The sequence below is a fragment of the Chiloscyllium plagiosum genome, unplaced genomic scaffold (genome assembly GCF_037043375.1).
Source record: "Chiloscyllium plagiosum isolate Xiang-an unplaced genomic scaffold, Cpla_swu_hap1 HiC_scaffold_7, whole genome shotgun sequence".
Classification (NCBI taxonomy): Eukaryota; Metazoa; Chordata; class Chondrichthyes; order Orectolobiformes; family Hemiscylliidae; genus Chiloscyllium; species Chiloscyllium plagiosum.
The window spans coordinates 86,647,595-86,663,659 of NW_028270145.1; the positions used below are offsets into that span (position 1 = coordinate 86,647,595).

The 16,065-nt window shown below is 41.0% G+C and overlaps 1 long non-coding RNA gene across 1 annotated transcript in view; it reads right to left on the reverse strand.

The window, feature by feature from the left end:
• The window catches only part of LOC148149657 (uncharacterized), a 44,359-nt gene extending 32,921 nt beyond the window's left edge, over nucleotides 1–11,438 (reverse strand). Inside the window, exons 1-2 of the long non-coding RNA XR_015757542.1 lie at nucleotides 11,320–11,438; nucleotides 11,024–11,130 (exon numbers count right to left, since the gene is read on the reverse strand). This is a non-coding gene — a long non-coding RNA (uncharacterized LOC148149657). The remainder of the gene's footprint in view (nucleotides 1–11,023; nucleotides 11,131–11,319) is intronic.
• Between the last annotated feature and the right edge of the window lie 4,627 nt (nucleotides 11,439–16,065).

The window sequence follows — 16,065 nt, forward strand, 5'->3', positions numbered from 1 at the left end:
AGAAAACATTGTTAATTGGCTGTCATATTTCTGAGTGAACTACATTTCATTTAAAATAAGATAGCTGCATGCTAAAAAGACATGAAAATATTTTTTGTAACAGTCTGATTGAGAACTAAAAAGTGAAGCTAATGGGTCCTTCTCACCTGGTATAATGCCATACAGATTCATCAGGAGATAGAGAATATAGGTTTCCATGCTTAAGATGAATACTAGCTGCTTACAACTCCAAGGAATTCAGGTACAAAGAGGATGACGCAATCATGGCTGACTAGTTAAGGCAGGGACAGCATAAAAGCAAAAGAGAGACAGCATATAATGTGGGGAAGGGCAGTGGGAAACTCGAGGATTGGGAAGCTTACCAATAGAGGGCAACAAAAAAAAAGAAATATGGAGGGAGAAAATTAAATATGAGGGTAAGCTATCCAATAATATAAAGGAAGACAGTAGGAGTTTCTTTAGATATCTAAAGGGTAAAAAAGAAGCAAAAAAGTAAATATCGAACCACTAGAAAATGACACAGCATAGATAATAGTGGGGAGCAAGGAAATGGCTGAAGAACTGAATAATTACTCTGCATTGGTTTTCACAGTGGAAGGCACAAGTAATATCCCAAAAATTCAAGAGAGTCAGGGGCAGAGCTGAGTATGGTGGCCCTCACCATGGAGAAGGTGCTAGAAAAACTGAAAGGTCTGAAAGTCGGTAAATCACCTGGACTAGATGGATTACATCCCAGAGTTCTCAAGGGGATAACTGAAGAGATCGTGTAAGCATTAGTGGTGAACTTTCAGGAATAGTTAGAGTCAGGGAGGGCCCCAGAGAACTGGAAAATTGCTAACATGACACCCCTGTTTAAAAAGGGAGTAAGGCAAAAGATGAAAAATTACAGGCCATATAGCCTAACCTCGGTCATGGCTAAGATTTTGGACTCCATTCTACAGGATGAGATTTTTGAATATTTGGAAGTGTATGGGGAAAGTCAGCATAGTTTCATCAAAGGGAGAGCATGCCTGACAAATTTGCTAGAATTTTTTGAGAAAGTAACAAGCAGGTTAGAGCAAGGAGAGTCAATGGATGTTATCTACCTGGACTTCAAGAAAGCCTTTGACAAGGTGCCACACAGGACGCTGCTGAGTTAGATAAGGGTTTATGATGTTAGAGGCATAGACAGAAGCTTGGCTGTCTGTTAAAAAGCAGAGTGGGGATAAAAGGGTTTTTTTTCTCAGGATGGCAGCTGGTAATAAGTGGTGTTCTGCAAGGCTCAGTTTTGGGACCACAACTTTTCACTTTATACATTAAAGATCTGGATGAAGGAATTGAGGGCATTCTGGCTATGTTTGTAGATGATACAAAGATAGGTAGAGCAATAGGTAGTATTGAGGAGGCGGGGAGGCTGCAGAAGGATTTGGACAGGGTAGGAGAGTGGGCAAAGAAGTGGCAGGTGGAGTACAACATGGTACTTTGGTAAGAAGAATAGAGGCATTGATTATTTTCTATTTGAGGAGAAAATTCATAAGTCTGAAGTGCAAAGAGACTTGAGAGTTCTAATCCAGGATTCTCTCAAGTAAACTTACAAGTTGAGTCAGTAGTTGGAAATGCAATGTTGCCATTTGTTTTGAAAGGACTTGAATATAAAAGCAGGGATGTACTTCTGAAGCTCTGTAAGGTTCTTGTCAGACCACACTTGGAGTATTATTTGCAGTCCCACATCTCAGGAAGGATATACTAGCCCTGGAGCAGGTTCAGAGAATATTCGTGAGAATATTCTCACGAGTGAAATATTCTCAGGAGTGAAAAGCTTAACATAAGGAAAGTTAGAGGACTCTGGGTCTATACTCGATGGAGTTTAGAAGGATGAAGGGAGAATCTAATTGAAGGTTAGAATATTGAATGGCCTGGACAGTGTAGATGTAGATGTTGAGAAGATGTTTCCATTGCTAGGCTAGACTAGGACCTGAGGGCACAGCCTGAGATCAAAGGGAAGATCTTTTAGAATCGAAATAAGGAAATAAGGAAAAACTTATTCTTCAGCTAGAGAGTGGCACATCTGTGGAATTTATTGTCACAGAGTGCTGTGGAGGCCAGGTTATTGAGTATATTTAAGATGGAGCTATTTAGATTCTTGATTATCAAGGGGTCAAGGGGAGAAAGCAGAAGAAGGAGGTTGAGAAACTTTTTTCGATTAAATTCTATACAGTGTGGAAACAGGCCCTTCGGCCCAACTAATCCACACCGACCCTCCAAAGAGTAAGCCACCCAGACCCATTCCCCCTAACTAATGCACCTAACTCTGCAGGCAATTTAGCATGACCAATTTACCTAACCTGCATATCTTTGGATTGTGGGAGGAAACCAGAGCACCTGGACGAAACCCACTCAGACATGGGGAGAACGTGCAATCTCCACACAGATAGTTGCCGGAGGCCAGAATCGACCCTGGCCCTTGGCACTGTGAGGCAGCACTACTAACCATTGAGCCACTGTGCCACCCTAATTGAATAGTGGAACAGCCTCGATGGGCTGAATGGCCTAACTTGTGCTTCTCTGTCTTCTCGCTTATGGACATAGTCCAGGGGAAAAAAGTTACCTGAAGTTTAGAAATCCAGGATGCTAAGGAAGAAGAACATAATTGTTTCCACAAAGCAGGCAACATTCATGATAAGAAATTCAGAAGATTAAAGGTCCCTCAGATGTTATTAGCCAATACCTGATTCAACAGGAAGGAATTCCACTACAAAAGTCATTCAGAAGATTATGAGTACATAAAGTAATGGACAAAACACTTGGGTTAACAGCCACTGCTTTTGTAGCCACAATACTTACGTAACTGTTCCTGTTTAGCTTTTGGTCAATGGTAACCCCCAGGAAATTAATACTGGGGCGTTCTATATGGGTAATTGTATCACATGTCAAAGGGAGATAATTAAGCTCTTTCTGGTTTGAGATGATCATTGCATCATACTTGTCTGGTGCTAGTTTTAACAGCCGAAGCCTGGATATTGTCCAGGTCTTGCTGCATATGAATACAGCTTGCTTCAGCATCTGAAGAGTCATAATTAGTGTTGAACATTGTTCAGTCATCAGCAAATATACCCACCTCTAACCTTATGACCATGGTAGGTGGGTCATTGATCAATCGCAGAACTCAACAGAATTGTTCTGGTGTGGAGGAAGACCATTGTGCCTTTCCCTAATTTTTGACTGAGCGTTATGACTCAAAGCCATTCTTTTGCCTTTTCTCCATAATCCTGAAAATTGTTGCAGTTTAGATAGTCAGCTGATAGAGAAGCAGCATAAGGTGATTAGGGTAACATACCACCCTTAGGAACTCATGCAGTGATACTATGGAGCTGAGAAGGTTGACCTCCAACAACTACAAACGTCTTCCTTTGTGTTAGCTATAACTCCAACAAGTGGAAATTCTGTCCCCATCAACACCCCCCACCACTGCCCCCACCCCCCCAACACTCCCAATTTCAATTGGTTCCAACTTTGCTCTTACGCCTCAAAAACATACTCAATCACTTTTTGCCTTCATGTCAAAGGTGGTTACTCTCACCTCCCCTCTGGAGTTCAGCTCTTTTGTTATGTTTTGTTTCAGTCTATAATGAGATAGGAGCTATTTGGCCCAGGTGAAAACTAAACTGAGCATCAATGAGCAGGTCATTATGGACCAAGCTGTTTGATAACACAGTCAATGATTCCTTCTACCACTTTACTAAAGATCAACTGTAAACTGATAGGGCAGTAAATTGGTTGGGTTTAATTTGCTCTGCTTTTGCTGAACAGGACATGCCTGGTCAATTTTCAATATTGTCAGATGGATGCCACTATTATAGATAAACTGCAATTGATTTTCTACATGTTATGGGACACAAGTCTTTGTATTACTGACATAATGATGTCAAGTCCCATGGCCTTTGCCATATACAGTGCCTCCAATTATTTCAGAGTCTGGAATGGACAGGAAGTCTGGTCAAGCTAGGTTTGTACCTGCTGGAATTTAGAAAAGTGAGAGATGACTTGATTTCAACATGTAAGAACCTAAGGTGTCTTGACAGGGTTGATTTGGAAAGGATGCCTACTCTTGCTATTCAAAACTATCCCATATAGCAGTGTGGTAGTGCCTCACACGCAATCAAGAATACCCTCAAAGTATGACTCAGCTTTTTCTCTCTAAGAAATATGAAGTAATCGCTCCTACAATTTCATCATGGACAAATGTATTTGTGACAGGCAAATTGAGAATGATGTCATAGATTTTTTTCCTCTTGTTGCATTCCTTCACTAACTGCTCTAAACTCATTCCAGTGGCTGTGCTATTTAAAACCTGCTGAGTTAGCTCCATGTTGTTACTATGAGCCACTCTTGGAAGTAAACATCGAAGTGCCCCACTCAGAATGCATTCTGTGCCCTTGCCACTCTGAATGCTTCCTCCATTTGAAGGATTTATCAAATGATGTGGGAATGGTGCTTGGTAATTAGCAAGAGCTTTCTTTGCCCACATACGAGCTGATGTCAAGAGACTTTCTTGGATCTAGAGTTAATGTTGCTGATTCCTGGGGCAAATACTTTCCTATGCCCCAACGCCATGATATCAAGTCAGTTATTTTTTGCCGATGGGACAGGAAAACTTAGGGTTGGTGATGGTAGTGCCTGGGATACTTTCATGACTTTGACAGTATGATTATGTCAAGCTTTTGTTTAACTAGTCTGTGGAAAAGCTCTCAACATTTTGGCACAGCCCTCCAGATACTAGTAAGGAAGGCTTTGCTGTATGAACAAACTTCAGTTTGCCATTGTCATTTCATGTGTCTAGGTCATTGCTCAGTGTGCTATCTGATTTCAATCCTTTGTTTAGACTTTGTAGAAGAATAGATGATTTGCTGGGCTTTTTGAGGGAGCATCTTAGCATCAAGATGTCTGTTATGAGGAGCAGGAGAATTGACGTATGAGGTTTCATTCCTGATGAAGGGCTCTGGCCCGAAACGTCATTTCTCCTGCTCCTCGGATGCTGCCTGATCTGCTTTGCTTTTCCAACAATACACTCTCATATCTGATCTCCAGCATCTGCTGACCTCACATTCTCCTAGTTGATTTCAACCTGGCTGTGAAGCCTCTTCCAAGGATGCCTACCTTGAAGATGTTCTCCTCCTCTCTCTCCAGGCCTCATTCCTGACGAAGGACTCTGGCCTGAAATGTCGATTCTCCTGCTCCTCAGATGCTGCCTGACCTGCTGTGCTTTTCCAAAAACATACTCTCGACAATGGTTAGTTAAATGTCTACTTTCACCGTCACTAGGATATTACCAGCAATAGGAGGTTTCCTATGTTATCACCAGGTGGCTTTTTTTTGTGGATTTAGGGCACAGCCCTCCTGCTCAGACACTTGGTGTCCATTGGAAGTCCCTACTATCTCTCCCTGGCTTTTAGTGATCACCCCATCATGAACACCTCTTCAGAAGCACCATCCACACATCTACAATCTAGAGACATAACAGCAACCAACACATGAGAACATTATTCTCATCATTACCCTGTCAAGTCACATACAATGCTGTTTTGAAATGCATTATTGTTTCTTCATAATAGTTGGATAAAACTCATTAAAACATTGTCGGAGTACCTGTGCCACATTGATGATTATGGTTCAAGAAAATAACTCATCATTATCTTCCCAAGGGCAGCTAGGAATGGACATTGTCATTGGCAAGGTTAGCAGTTATTCACATCCAGTGAATGCATCCATAAAAATAAGCAACAGTTTCATGCATGTTACATCATATCAAGCTATCACAGTCCTAAAATATGAAGATCAAAAGTTTATTAGCACTCTCAGAATATATTCTACAATTAAATAATATTCCATATCATTTAAGCAATATAACCAAAGACCCCTATAATATATTGTGAGTTACATGGAACAAATGAGCACATTCTTTTGATCTACCATAAACAATGTGTGCTGACTTTATTCATTTTTAATCAACCTGCTCAGAGTTGCTATTCTACCTCTGGTGTGGGTGGGACCTGAATCCAGGGAGTACAGACATTATGGCTGTGCATCAAGAGGGCCCTGCTGTACATATACCTATAGGCACACATACAACTAATAGGTATGCAAGGTTGATCACTTTCAAAAATCTAGTTAAGCTTTGGATTAAACATTTAAATCTACTTTAAACTGACTTGCAGTTTTGTCAATGGTAAAGAAATTGCCTGTTATGTTTGCTGTTTGGATGGTAATTATGTGGGTGTGGGGGGGGGGGGGAGGCAGGGGAAGCGCAGGAGAATGATTGAGTAATATTGTCACTGGACTAATTGAATCAAAGATTCAGATAATGTTCTGGGAAGCTGGATTCAAGCCCTGATATGGAAGATAATGAAATTTTATTTCAATAAAAATCTGGAATGAAAAGCCTAATTATGTCCATAAAACCATTGTTTAAAAAAACAGTCACTAATATCCTTTAAGGAACAAAATCTGTCATCCTTACTTGGTTTAGCCTACATGTGGCCCCACACTAACAACAATGTGGTAGTTGACTCAAATTGCCCTCTGAAATGGCCCAGCAAGCCACACAGTTAAATCAACTGATAAAAAGTCTAAACAAAGGAATGGAACTGGACCATCTGATAATGACTAAAGGACTGGAAATGCCTTACAACAATAAACAGTTATATCCAACTCTGTAAAGTCCTCCTTAGTTACACCGTTTAGTGCCAAAATTGACAGGGAATTGTCTCACAGACTAGCCAAGCATCAGCCTAATATAGTTCAATAAACAATGTCCAAGACAACACAATCACCATCTCATTCTATGTCCTATCCCACCGATAGAACCGACTCAGCAGGGGCGTCAATAGGGAAGAGTTGCCCTGCGAGTTCTCAATATTCAGTTGGACCCCATGAAATATCAAGACACCAGGTAAGAATGAGTAAGGAAAGCATCCTTCTGATTACCACATTATACATCAGCCCCCCTCCCCTTCCCTTCCCGAAGCTGATGATTCAATACTTATCCATGTTGAATTTCATTTGAAGGAAGCTCTGAAGGAGGCAGGGGCAATGTTTTTACTCAGGGTGGTGAACGTCAATGTTCATCACCAAGAGTGGGTCAGGAGTACCATGACTAATCAACCTGCTTGAATCCTAAAAAGCATTGCCACTAAACTGAGTCTGCAGCAAGATGTGAGGGAACCAACAAGAGGGTGAACTCTACTTGACCTCATTCTCACCAATCTGCCTGTCACAGATGCATCTATCTATGACAGCAATGGTAAGAGTGATCATTCCACAATACTTGTGAAGGTGAAGTTCTGTCTTCACATTGAAAATATTTTCATCATGTTGTTTGGCACTAACACTGTGCCTATTGGGCTAGACTTTGAACTTATCGAGCAAAGCAACCCATACAACCCAAGGATCAATATGCATTATCAGCAAGAAACAAATATACTTCAGCATAATCTGTAGCCTCTTCGCCCACCATAACCATAAATATACCATTACCCTCAAACCAACCCTGATTTAATGCATGACAAGTTAATTCGACAAATGTTTTCTGTATCAGTCTACTCTCAATCATCACTCAAGTGATGGAAGGTATTACCAACAGTGCTATCAAGCATCAGTTAATTATCAATAACCTACTCTCTGATACTTATTTTGGGTTCCACTAGGGCCACTGAGCTCCAAACCTTAGTTCAAAAATGTATTAAAGAAATGAATTCCATAGCTGAAGTGAGAGTGTCTACATTTGACTGAAGGCCAACTTTGACTAAGTATGGCATCAAGTAGGTCAAGAAACACTGGGAATTAGAGGAAAACTCTCTATTGTTCAGAGGCATATCTGCCACAAGGGAGATGGTTGTAATTGTTGGAGGTCAGTCAGCTCAACTCCAGGACATCACTACAGCAGTTAATTCAGTTGGATGGACAGCTGGTTTGTGATGCTAGCAACACAGGTTCAATTCCCATACTGGCTGAGATGACTGAAAAGGCTTCATCTCTTGACATTACCCTTTGCCTGAAGCATGGTAATCCTCAGGTTAAATCACCACCAGTCATCTCTCCCCTCTCTCTCTCTCTCTCTCTCTCTAATGGCGACTTTATCGTTTACCACCAAGAAGTCAAAGGCAACAGTTGCAAGGAACAGCCTTCACCCATAAATTCCCCTTCAACCAGATACCACCCTGACACAGGAATATTTTCCCACTCATTCATTGTCACTGAATTAAAATCCTGAAAAGCCTTTTGAGAACAGGTGTCTTTACACCACATAGACTGCAGCAGTTCAAGTAGGCACCATTCAAAGACAAAACTGGATGGACAGCAAATGCTGGTATTTCCAACAATGCACATCTCAAGACAGAATGGAAAAAAATAGGTTGATGAGTTATTTCTCTCTAAATTAAGAAAGAACTTTAAACTTGGAGCAGGATGGTATAATTACCCTAGTAAATTGATAGATTAATTAATTTCTTTGAAATAACTACATATAATAGTTAAATATAAACTTTGAATGAATAAAATAAATTATTTAAGACATTGCATAGCAGGTTGTGCATCTGACAATGAAATGTGAAGTGATATCTTTATCTTAGTTCACTTTGTCTCAAAAGTATTGGGCCAGTGGAGAAACTGGAGACACTCCAACATGTGGGAAGGATAAGAATGTTTGGATAGTTTTTTTTTGCAGAAAACATTTATACCCCAGAAGAAAATATAATTCAGGAAAGAGAAAAATGTAATTGATGGGAAGCTCCATGACATGGATTTAAGAGAGGTTGAGAAGAAAGTCCCTCGGATAGTCATCCTGGGTAACAGGTGGTATGTACTTGTTGCATGCTTGTGGGAACAAAGAGAAATATTGCAGGGTGAACAGCTGCTATGTGGACCATGGGACTGTTGGACAAAAAGCTGTCTTAGAAGAGCAAGTTGAAATATGGCAGTCATTTGGGACATTACATTGGAGAGAGATCATCCTCCATGATCAACAACAAATATTCTGAAGGGTACATTACCATGCCACTTCCAAGTGAACAAATATTTTACAGCAGTTAGAAAAGCACTTAGAAAGTAAACAGTTTTATGCTCTAGTAATGGCTATGCTGAATTGAATGACAAACATAAGAAATTCTACTGAAATAGTGTCAGGTGTTACATTCAAAATTAAAAGACAAGACCTGAAGGTTAAGAATCTCTGACTTTTGCTTGAACCAAATATAAATTGGAATATGAGCAAACAGATGGGAGAATAACATGTGGTTCAAAAGATGGTATTGGAAAAGGGAATCTTTTTCATTGGGCACCAGCCTTAGTGCTTGAAAAGGAAACAACTGTTCTGATGGCAGTCTCCACTCCAATTGGAAGGGACCTATATGTTTGTGGCAATTATAAATAGAGAGATGGAAAAGGCTTTAAGCTAACAAAAGGATAGGAACCATCTGTAAAGAATGTATGTAGTCTACATATAATCAAAAATAGGAAAGAATAAATTAAAACACAGTCTTGATGGAAATGGAGTAAATCACCAACCTGACTTGAATCTAAAGGAAAAGTGTGGGGTAGACCATTTTGCCCAAACAACAGTTCTAACATTGAACAAGGCTTGAATCTGGCCTTCCCTCCAGTTTCCTGCCTGGATACCTAAAACCTTTGGCAGTCTTTTCAAGTTAAAAAAAACATCTGACTCAACATTAAATTGTTCAATGCTTCTCTGGGGCAGTGTAATCCAAAGACTAATGACCTTTAAGGAGACAAAATTAATCCTCATCTCCATCTTTCTCTGAGACTCCTTACTTTGGAACGGTTTTCTCAATTGTTATATTCACCAATGAGAGGGGACATCTCTCAGTATGTACCTTGTCAAACCTCCTTAGGATCTTACATATTTCAAAAAGATTGGCATGTCAACCTTCTAAAGTCCCTTCAGTGCAAGTCAAACCTACTGAATCTTTCCTCCTCACACAACTGTTCAAACTAACGTTGTTACTAGCATGGTTGGATAATTTGCCTCATTATATCTGGTCTATGGGAATCTGGGAATCTACTCATAACAATTTGGAGGCTGCTGGCTCCTTATTCTAATAAAATTCACCACTCCATTACTGTAACACTCTTTATTTACATGGAGACATTATAGATTGTGGGGTGCAGCTCTTAATGGCAATTTTCTGCCATGAAGAACTAGGATCATTTCTTTTTCTCTCAGCAAGACATTATGCCATATTTTTCATCACACGCTAACACTTGATCAAAGGAATGGGACCAGAATTCCCAACGTCTTCCAATCTCTATATTTATTGAGCTTCCAACACATTACAAACACAGCTAAGATACAATTGAATGCAGATGTGTTAACACTAATGAACATCTGTTTGAGGTTTACCAAATAATCCTTCATCAATAGTTTCACATGTCGCACTTCAATAAACAACTATTAGACATTGCATGCAATTTCAACAGGCTGGATGAAAGATAAAAAGGAATTTGTTGGTGAGTATGTGTTGTTTTTCGAATATCTTTATAATGTGGGCTGCATGCAGCATAAGTTGCATATCCATCAACGCAGGGCAGTAAGTATTTGAGAGTAGGTCAAGATGTATAGGTGATGGAATAGTTTTCTTTCCAACAGCTCAAGTGGATGCAGCAAATCCTATAAATAATGCACGCACATCAGATTAACGTTTCCTGCCCAAATTCCATATGGTATGCATGTGATACATATTGTAGATTAAGTGTTTTGCTGCATCATCTGTACACTTTGACACTTTAGCTCTACTAGAATAAGTACAACATTTTGGCAAGCAAACTGTGAAAAGTGTCACTCTCCCCTATGAAAAATGTAACTTTAAGAATATTTTCAAAAAGAAAATTTAGAAGTGTAATTTAATTCAGCAACTTTTCTAACTTGGTTAAGTTGTAATTGTTCCATCATGAAAGATTAAATAAAATAATTAAAATGTTTTGGAATGAATTCTGTATTCCTCCTGCTATAAATTAAAACTTGTAGGCTTACCTTGCAATCTTTGAAGTGTTCTTGTGGCACAGTGGTAATGTCCCTACTTCTGAGCCAGGAGACCTGAGTTCAAGTCCAATCTACTCCAGATGTATGTAATGACATCTCTGTAAAGATTGATTAGAAAATGTCTAAGCCTTCTTTCATAATCCTGCCCCTTCAGTATTTACATTGCTATTGTAATTAATTATTTTCAGATTAATCTGTGTTTAGCAACCACGACTTGAATGTAGGTTCTTAATACTTAAATGTGCCCAACTGCTAACAGAAAATTAATTTGCAGGAAGATACTGAACTGTTCAACCACTGAATGCAAGTTTTTCATCACACAATGTCATTTGAGCAAAGTTCCGACTTTACTGATTACGCGTTCAGATGAGCTCCTGATCAGAAAAATCATGAAAATATAGCAAGCCTTTTCTAGCCAACATCAGTGCACTGGAATACTAATATGATATGATGGAGTACTGGGACACAAGTTCAGTCCTTAACTCTAATGAGTTTCTGATTACAGAACCGCTTCTATGAGAAAGCATTGAACAGAAGCAAGCTGTTTCCCCACAGGGAGGGAGGACATTAGCTGATAATTGACCTAATTCATCTCAAAAGAGACATACTAATAAGAAAACAGAAAAATATTAGAAATGTTCATTACTTCTGCAGCCTTTGATGTGGCAGATTCAATTGTTAAATGGTAATAAAAAGTGCAAAAATGGAACACAATCTCCTGGTCAATTTACTGCAGCAAAGTGTAACCTTCAAGTCAAAACCAGTTAGAAAATAATTAGTGCAGCACTGAAGCAGATCAGTAAGGGTAGCAGACAAGAATATGGCACAAAATCTTGGGGCGGTACAGTGGCTCAGTGGTTAGCACTGCTGCCTCAGCGCCAGAGACCCGGGTTCAATCCCAGTCTTGGGTGACTGTCTGTGTGGAGTTTGCACATTCTCCCCGTGTCTGCGTGGGTTTCCTCCAAGTGCTCCGGTTTCCTCCCACAGTCCAAAGATGTGCAGGTTAGGTGAATTGGCCATGCTAAATTGCCCGTAGTGTTAGGTGCATTTGTCAGAGGGAAATGGATCTGGGTATGGATGGGTTACTCTTCGGTGTGGACTTGCTGGGATGGAAGAGCTGTTTCCACACTGTAGGGAATCTAATCTTAAAAAAAAGGGAAGAGGGAGCTGGGGTGGAGGGTGACGGTAGAGGAGCATAAATAGTTTACGGAAGAAGAGCTTTAAATCTGCAAGTGGACAGTTGAGAAAAATGATTCCATTGTATAGTAGTGTGGGATTAGATATTAGAAAGAAGCAACTAGGCGAAAGTGAGGACTGCAAATGCTGGAGATTAGAGTGGTGCTGGAAAAACACAGCAGGTCAGACAGCATCTGAGGAAGCATCCTGATGAAGGGCTCATGGCTGGAAATCAATTTTCCTCTCATCGGATGCTGCCTGATCTGCTGTGCTTTTCCAGCACCACTCTAATCTTGATTAAAAAGAAGCAGTCTTATTGTTGTAGAAACAAAATCTCAACAACTCAGCATCCCTGTACCCTATTCCAGCAGGATAGTCATGGATAAATATTGGAGGGTGAGAAAGCAATTACAGCTGTAGGAAGGGTTTACATATTAAATGAGACATCAAATGCATTCATATGGGTTGAGCACCGAACTAAAAGAGGGGCAGCAAAATTGCTTGGAGTATACTTTGGATCCCTAAATTGTGAGAGAGAAAGGTAGAAAAACAAATATGTCACAATTTTTGAGAGCAAAAGCGATAGTGCAACAGTTGAGGATTTCAAATAACTTCCTATCAATTGGTAATCATAGTATGAAAGGCACAAGGGATTGAAAATTCTTGAACTGCATTCAAGAGAGCTTTTTTTATGCCAGTATTGAACGATCCCAATGAGAGTGATCATAGTTCTCAATTTAGTGTTAAAATAGGAAGCGGGGCAAATGGATAAGTAACAGCAGGTAAAAACCAGGACTGCAGATGTTAGAAACCAGAGTCTAGATTAGAGTGGTGCTGGAAAAGCACAGCAGGTCAGGCAGCATCCAAGGAGCAGGAAAATTGACATTTCGGGCAAAAGCCCTTCATCAGGAATAGAGGCATGGTGCCTGCAGAGTGGAGAGATAAATGAGAGAGGGGTGGGGTGGGGAGAAAGTAATAGGTGAATGAGGGTGGGGATGGAGGTGATAGGTCAGAGAGGAGGGTGGAGTGGATAGGTGGAAAGGAAGATAGGCAGGTAGGACAGGTCATGAGGGCGGTGCTGAGCTGGAAGGTTGGAGCTTGGGTAAGGTGGGGAAGGGGAAATGAGGAAACTGGTGAAATCCACACTGATGGTGACATTTTTGAGATAGTGACCATTACATCATTATGCAAAAGGACAAGGGTAGAACAGAAGTGGAAGATCTAAACTGGATGACAAAAGTTTTGAAAGTAATAGGTGACCTGGCAAAAGTGGACTGGATACAGTTACTTAAAGGAAAATCACTCCCAGTTCGGTCATTTCAAAGCAGGATTCTATAGACATAGTATGGAAACGTCTTCTCAAAGACGGAAGTCTGAGACTGCCAAATCTAGCACCCTCTGATTATCTAGAAACATACAAGGTAAGATGAATCAGAAAAATATATCTTTTAACAATCACAAGAACTCTAGAAAGCCTAAGAAGTATAGAAAATACAGAAGAGATGTTATACAAGGAAATTTTGAAAGCAAAACAAGAATATGGGAAATATTGGCAGGTAAACATAGAACATAAAAACATAAGAACAGTACAGCACAGCTCAGGCCCTTCAGCCCTTGATGTTGTACCAATATTTTATCCTACTCTAAGATCAGACTAATTTACGTACCCTTCATTGTACTATCTTCCATGTGCCTATCCAAGAGTTGCTTCAATATCCCTAATGTATCTGACTCTACTACCACCACGAGCAGTGTATTCTACGCACCCACCACTCCCTGGGTAAAGAAGTGACCTCTAACATCGCCCCTAAACATTCGTCCAATCACTTTAAAGTTCTGCTGCTTGTGATAGCCATTTCCGTCCCTGAGAAGAAAGTCTCTGGCTATCCATTCTATCTATTCCTCTCATCATCTTGTACACCTCTATCAAGTCACCTCTCATCCTTCTTCACTCCAATGAGAAAAGCCCTAGCTCCCTCAACCTTACTTCATAAAACATGGCCTCCAGTCCAAGCAGCATCCTGGTAAACCTCCTCTGCACTCCCTCAGAAGCTTTCACATCCTTCCCATAATAAGGCAACCAGACCTAAGTACAATATTCCAAGTGTGGTCTAACCAAGGTTCTATAGAGCTGCAGCATTATATCGTGGCTCTTAAACTCAATCCTCCTGCTAATAAAAGACAACACACCATATGCCTTCTTAACAACTCCATCAACTTGAATGGCAACTTTGAAGAATCTATGGACATGGACCCCAAGACTCCTCCACACTACCAAGAATCCTGCTCTTTAACCCTGTATTCAAATTCGACCTTCCAAAATGAATCACGTCACACTTTTCCAAGTTGAACTCCATCTTCCTCTTATCAGCCCAGCTCTGTATCCTGTCAATGTCCCGTTGCAAACTACAACAGCCCTCCACACTATCCACCACTCAACAAACCTTCATGTCATTGGCAAACTTACTAACACACCCTTCCACTTCCTCATCCAAGTTATGTATAAAAATCAAAAAGAACAGAGCTCCCAGAACCAATCCCTGCAGAACACCACTAGCCACCAAGCTCTAGGCTGAATACATTCCATCTACTACCACTTTCTGTCTTCTATGGGCCAGCCAATTCTGTATCTAGACAGCCAGAACTCCTTGTATCCTTTGCTTCCTTACCTTCTGAATGAGCCTACCATGGGGAACCTTATCAAATGCCTTGTTAAAATCCATGTACATCACATCCACTGCTCTACCTTCATCAATGTATTTTGTCACATCCTCAAAGAATTCAATAAGATTTGTGAGGAAGGACCTGTCCCTCACAAGGCCACGCTGACTATCTCTAATCAAGCTATGGTTTCCCAAGTGATCATAAATCTTGTCTCTCAAAATCCGATCCAATATAAGTCTGATTGGTCTGTAGTTCCCTAGATTATTCTTGTTCCCTTTCTTGAACAAGGGAATTACATTTGCTGCCCTCCAATCAAGATGTACTACTTCAGTGGAGAGTGAGGATGCAAAGATCTTCACCAAATACATTAAGGACAAAATGGTAACTAGGGAGAGAATAGGGCCCGAAAATGTGTTGCTGGAAAAGCACAGCAGGTCGGGCAGCATCCAAGGAACAGGAGAATCGACGTTTCAGGCATAAGCCCTTCTTCAGGAATGAGGGTTGGTTGGTCCGGGTTTCCTAGAGGTGTTCTCTGAAACATCCCAGAGAATACCTCTGGGATACCCGGACCAACCAACCCAACCACCCCGTAGCCCAACACTTTAACTCCCCCTCCCACTCCACCAAGGACATGCAGGTCCTTGGACTCCTCCATCGCCAGACCATGGCAACACGACGGTTGGAGGAAGAGCGCCTCATCTTCTGCCTGGGAACCCTCCAACCACAAGGGATGAACTCAGATTTTTCCAGTTTCCTCATTTCCCCTCCCCCCACCTTGTCTCAGGCAAATCCCTCGAACTCAGCACCGCCTTCCTAACCTGCAATCTTCTTCCTGACCTCTCCGCCCCCACCCCATTCCGGCCTATCACCGTCACCTTGACCTCCCTCCATCTATCGCATTTCCAATGTCCCTCCCCCAAGCCCCTCCTCCCTACCTTTTATCTTAGCCTGCTGGACACACTTTCCTCATTCCTGAAGAAGGGCTTATGCCCGAAACGTCGATTCTCCTGTTCCTTGAATGCTGCCTGACCTGCTGCGCTTTTCCAGCAACACATTTTCAGCTCTGATCTCCAGCATCTGCAGCCCTCACTTTCTCCTCAGAGAATAGGGCCCCTCAAAGATCAGCAAGGTGGCCTTTGTGTGGAGCCACAGTAAATGGGGGAGATACTAAATGAATATTTTGCATCAGTATT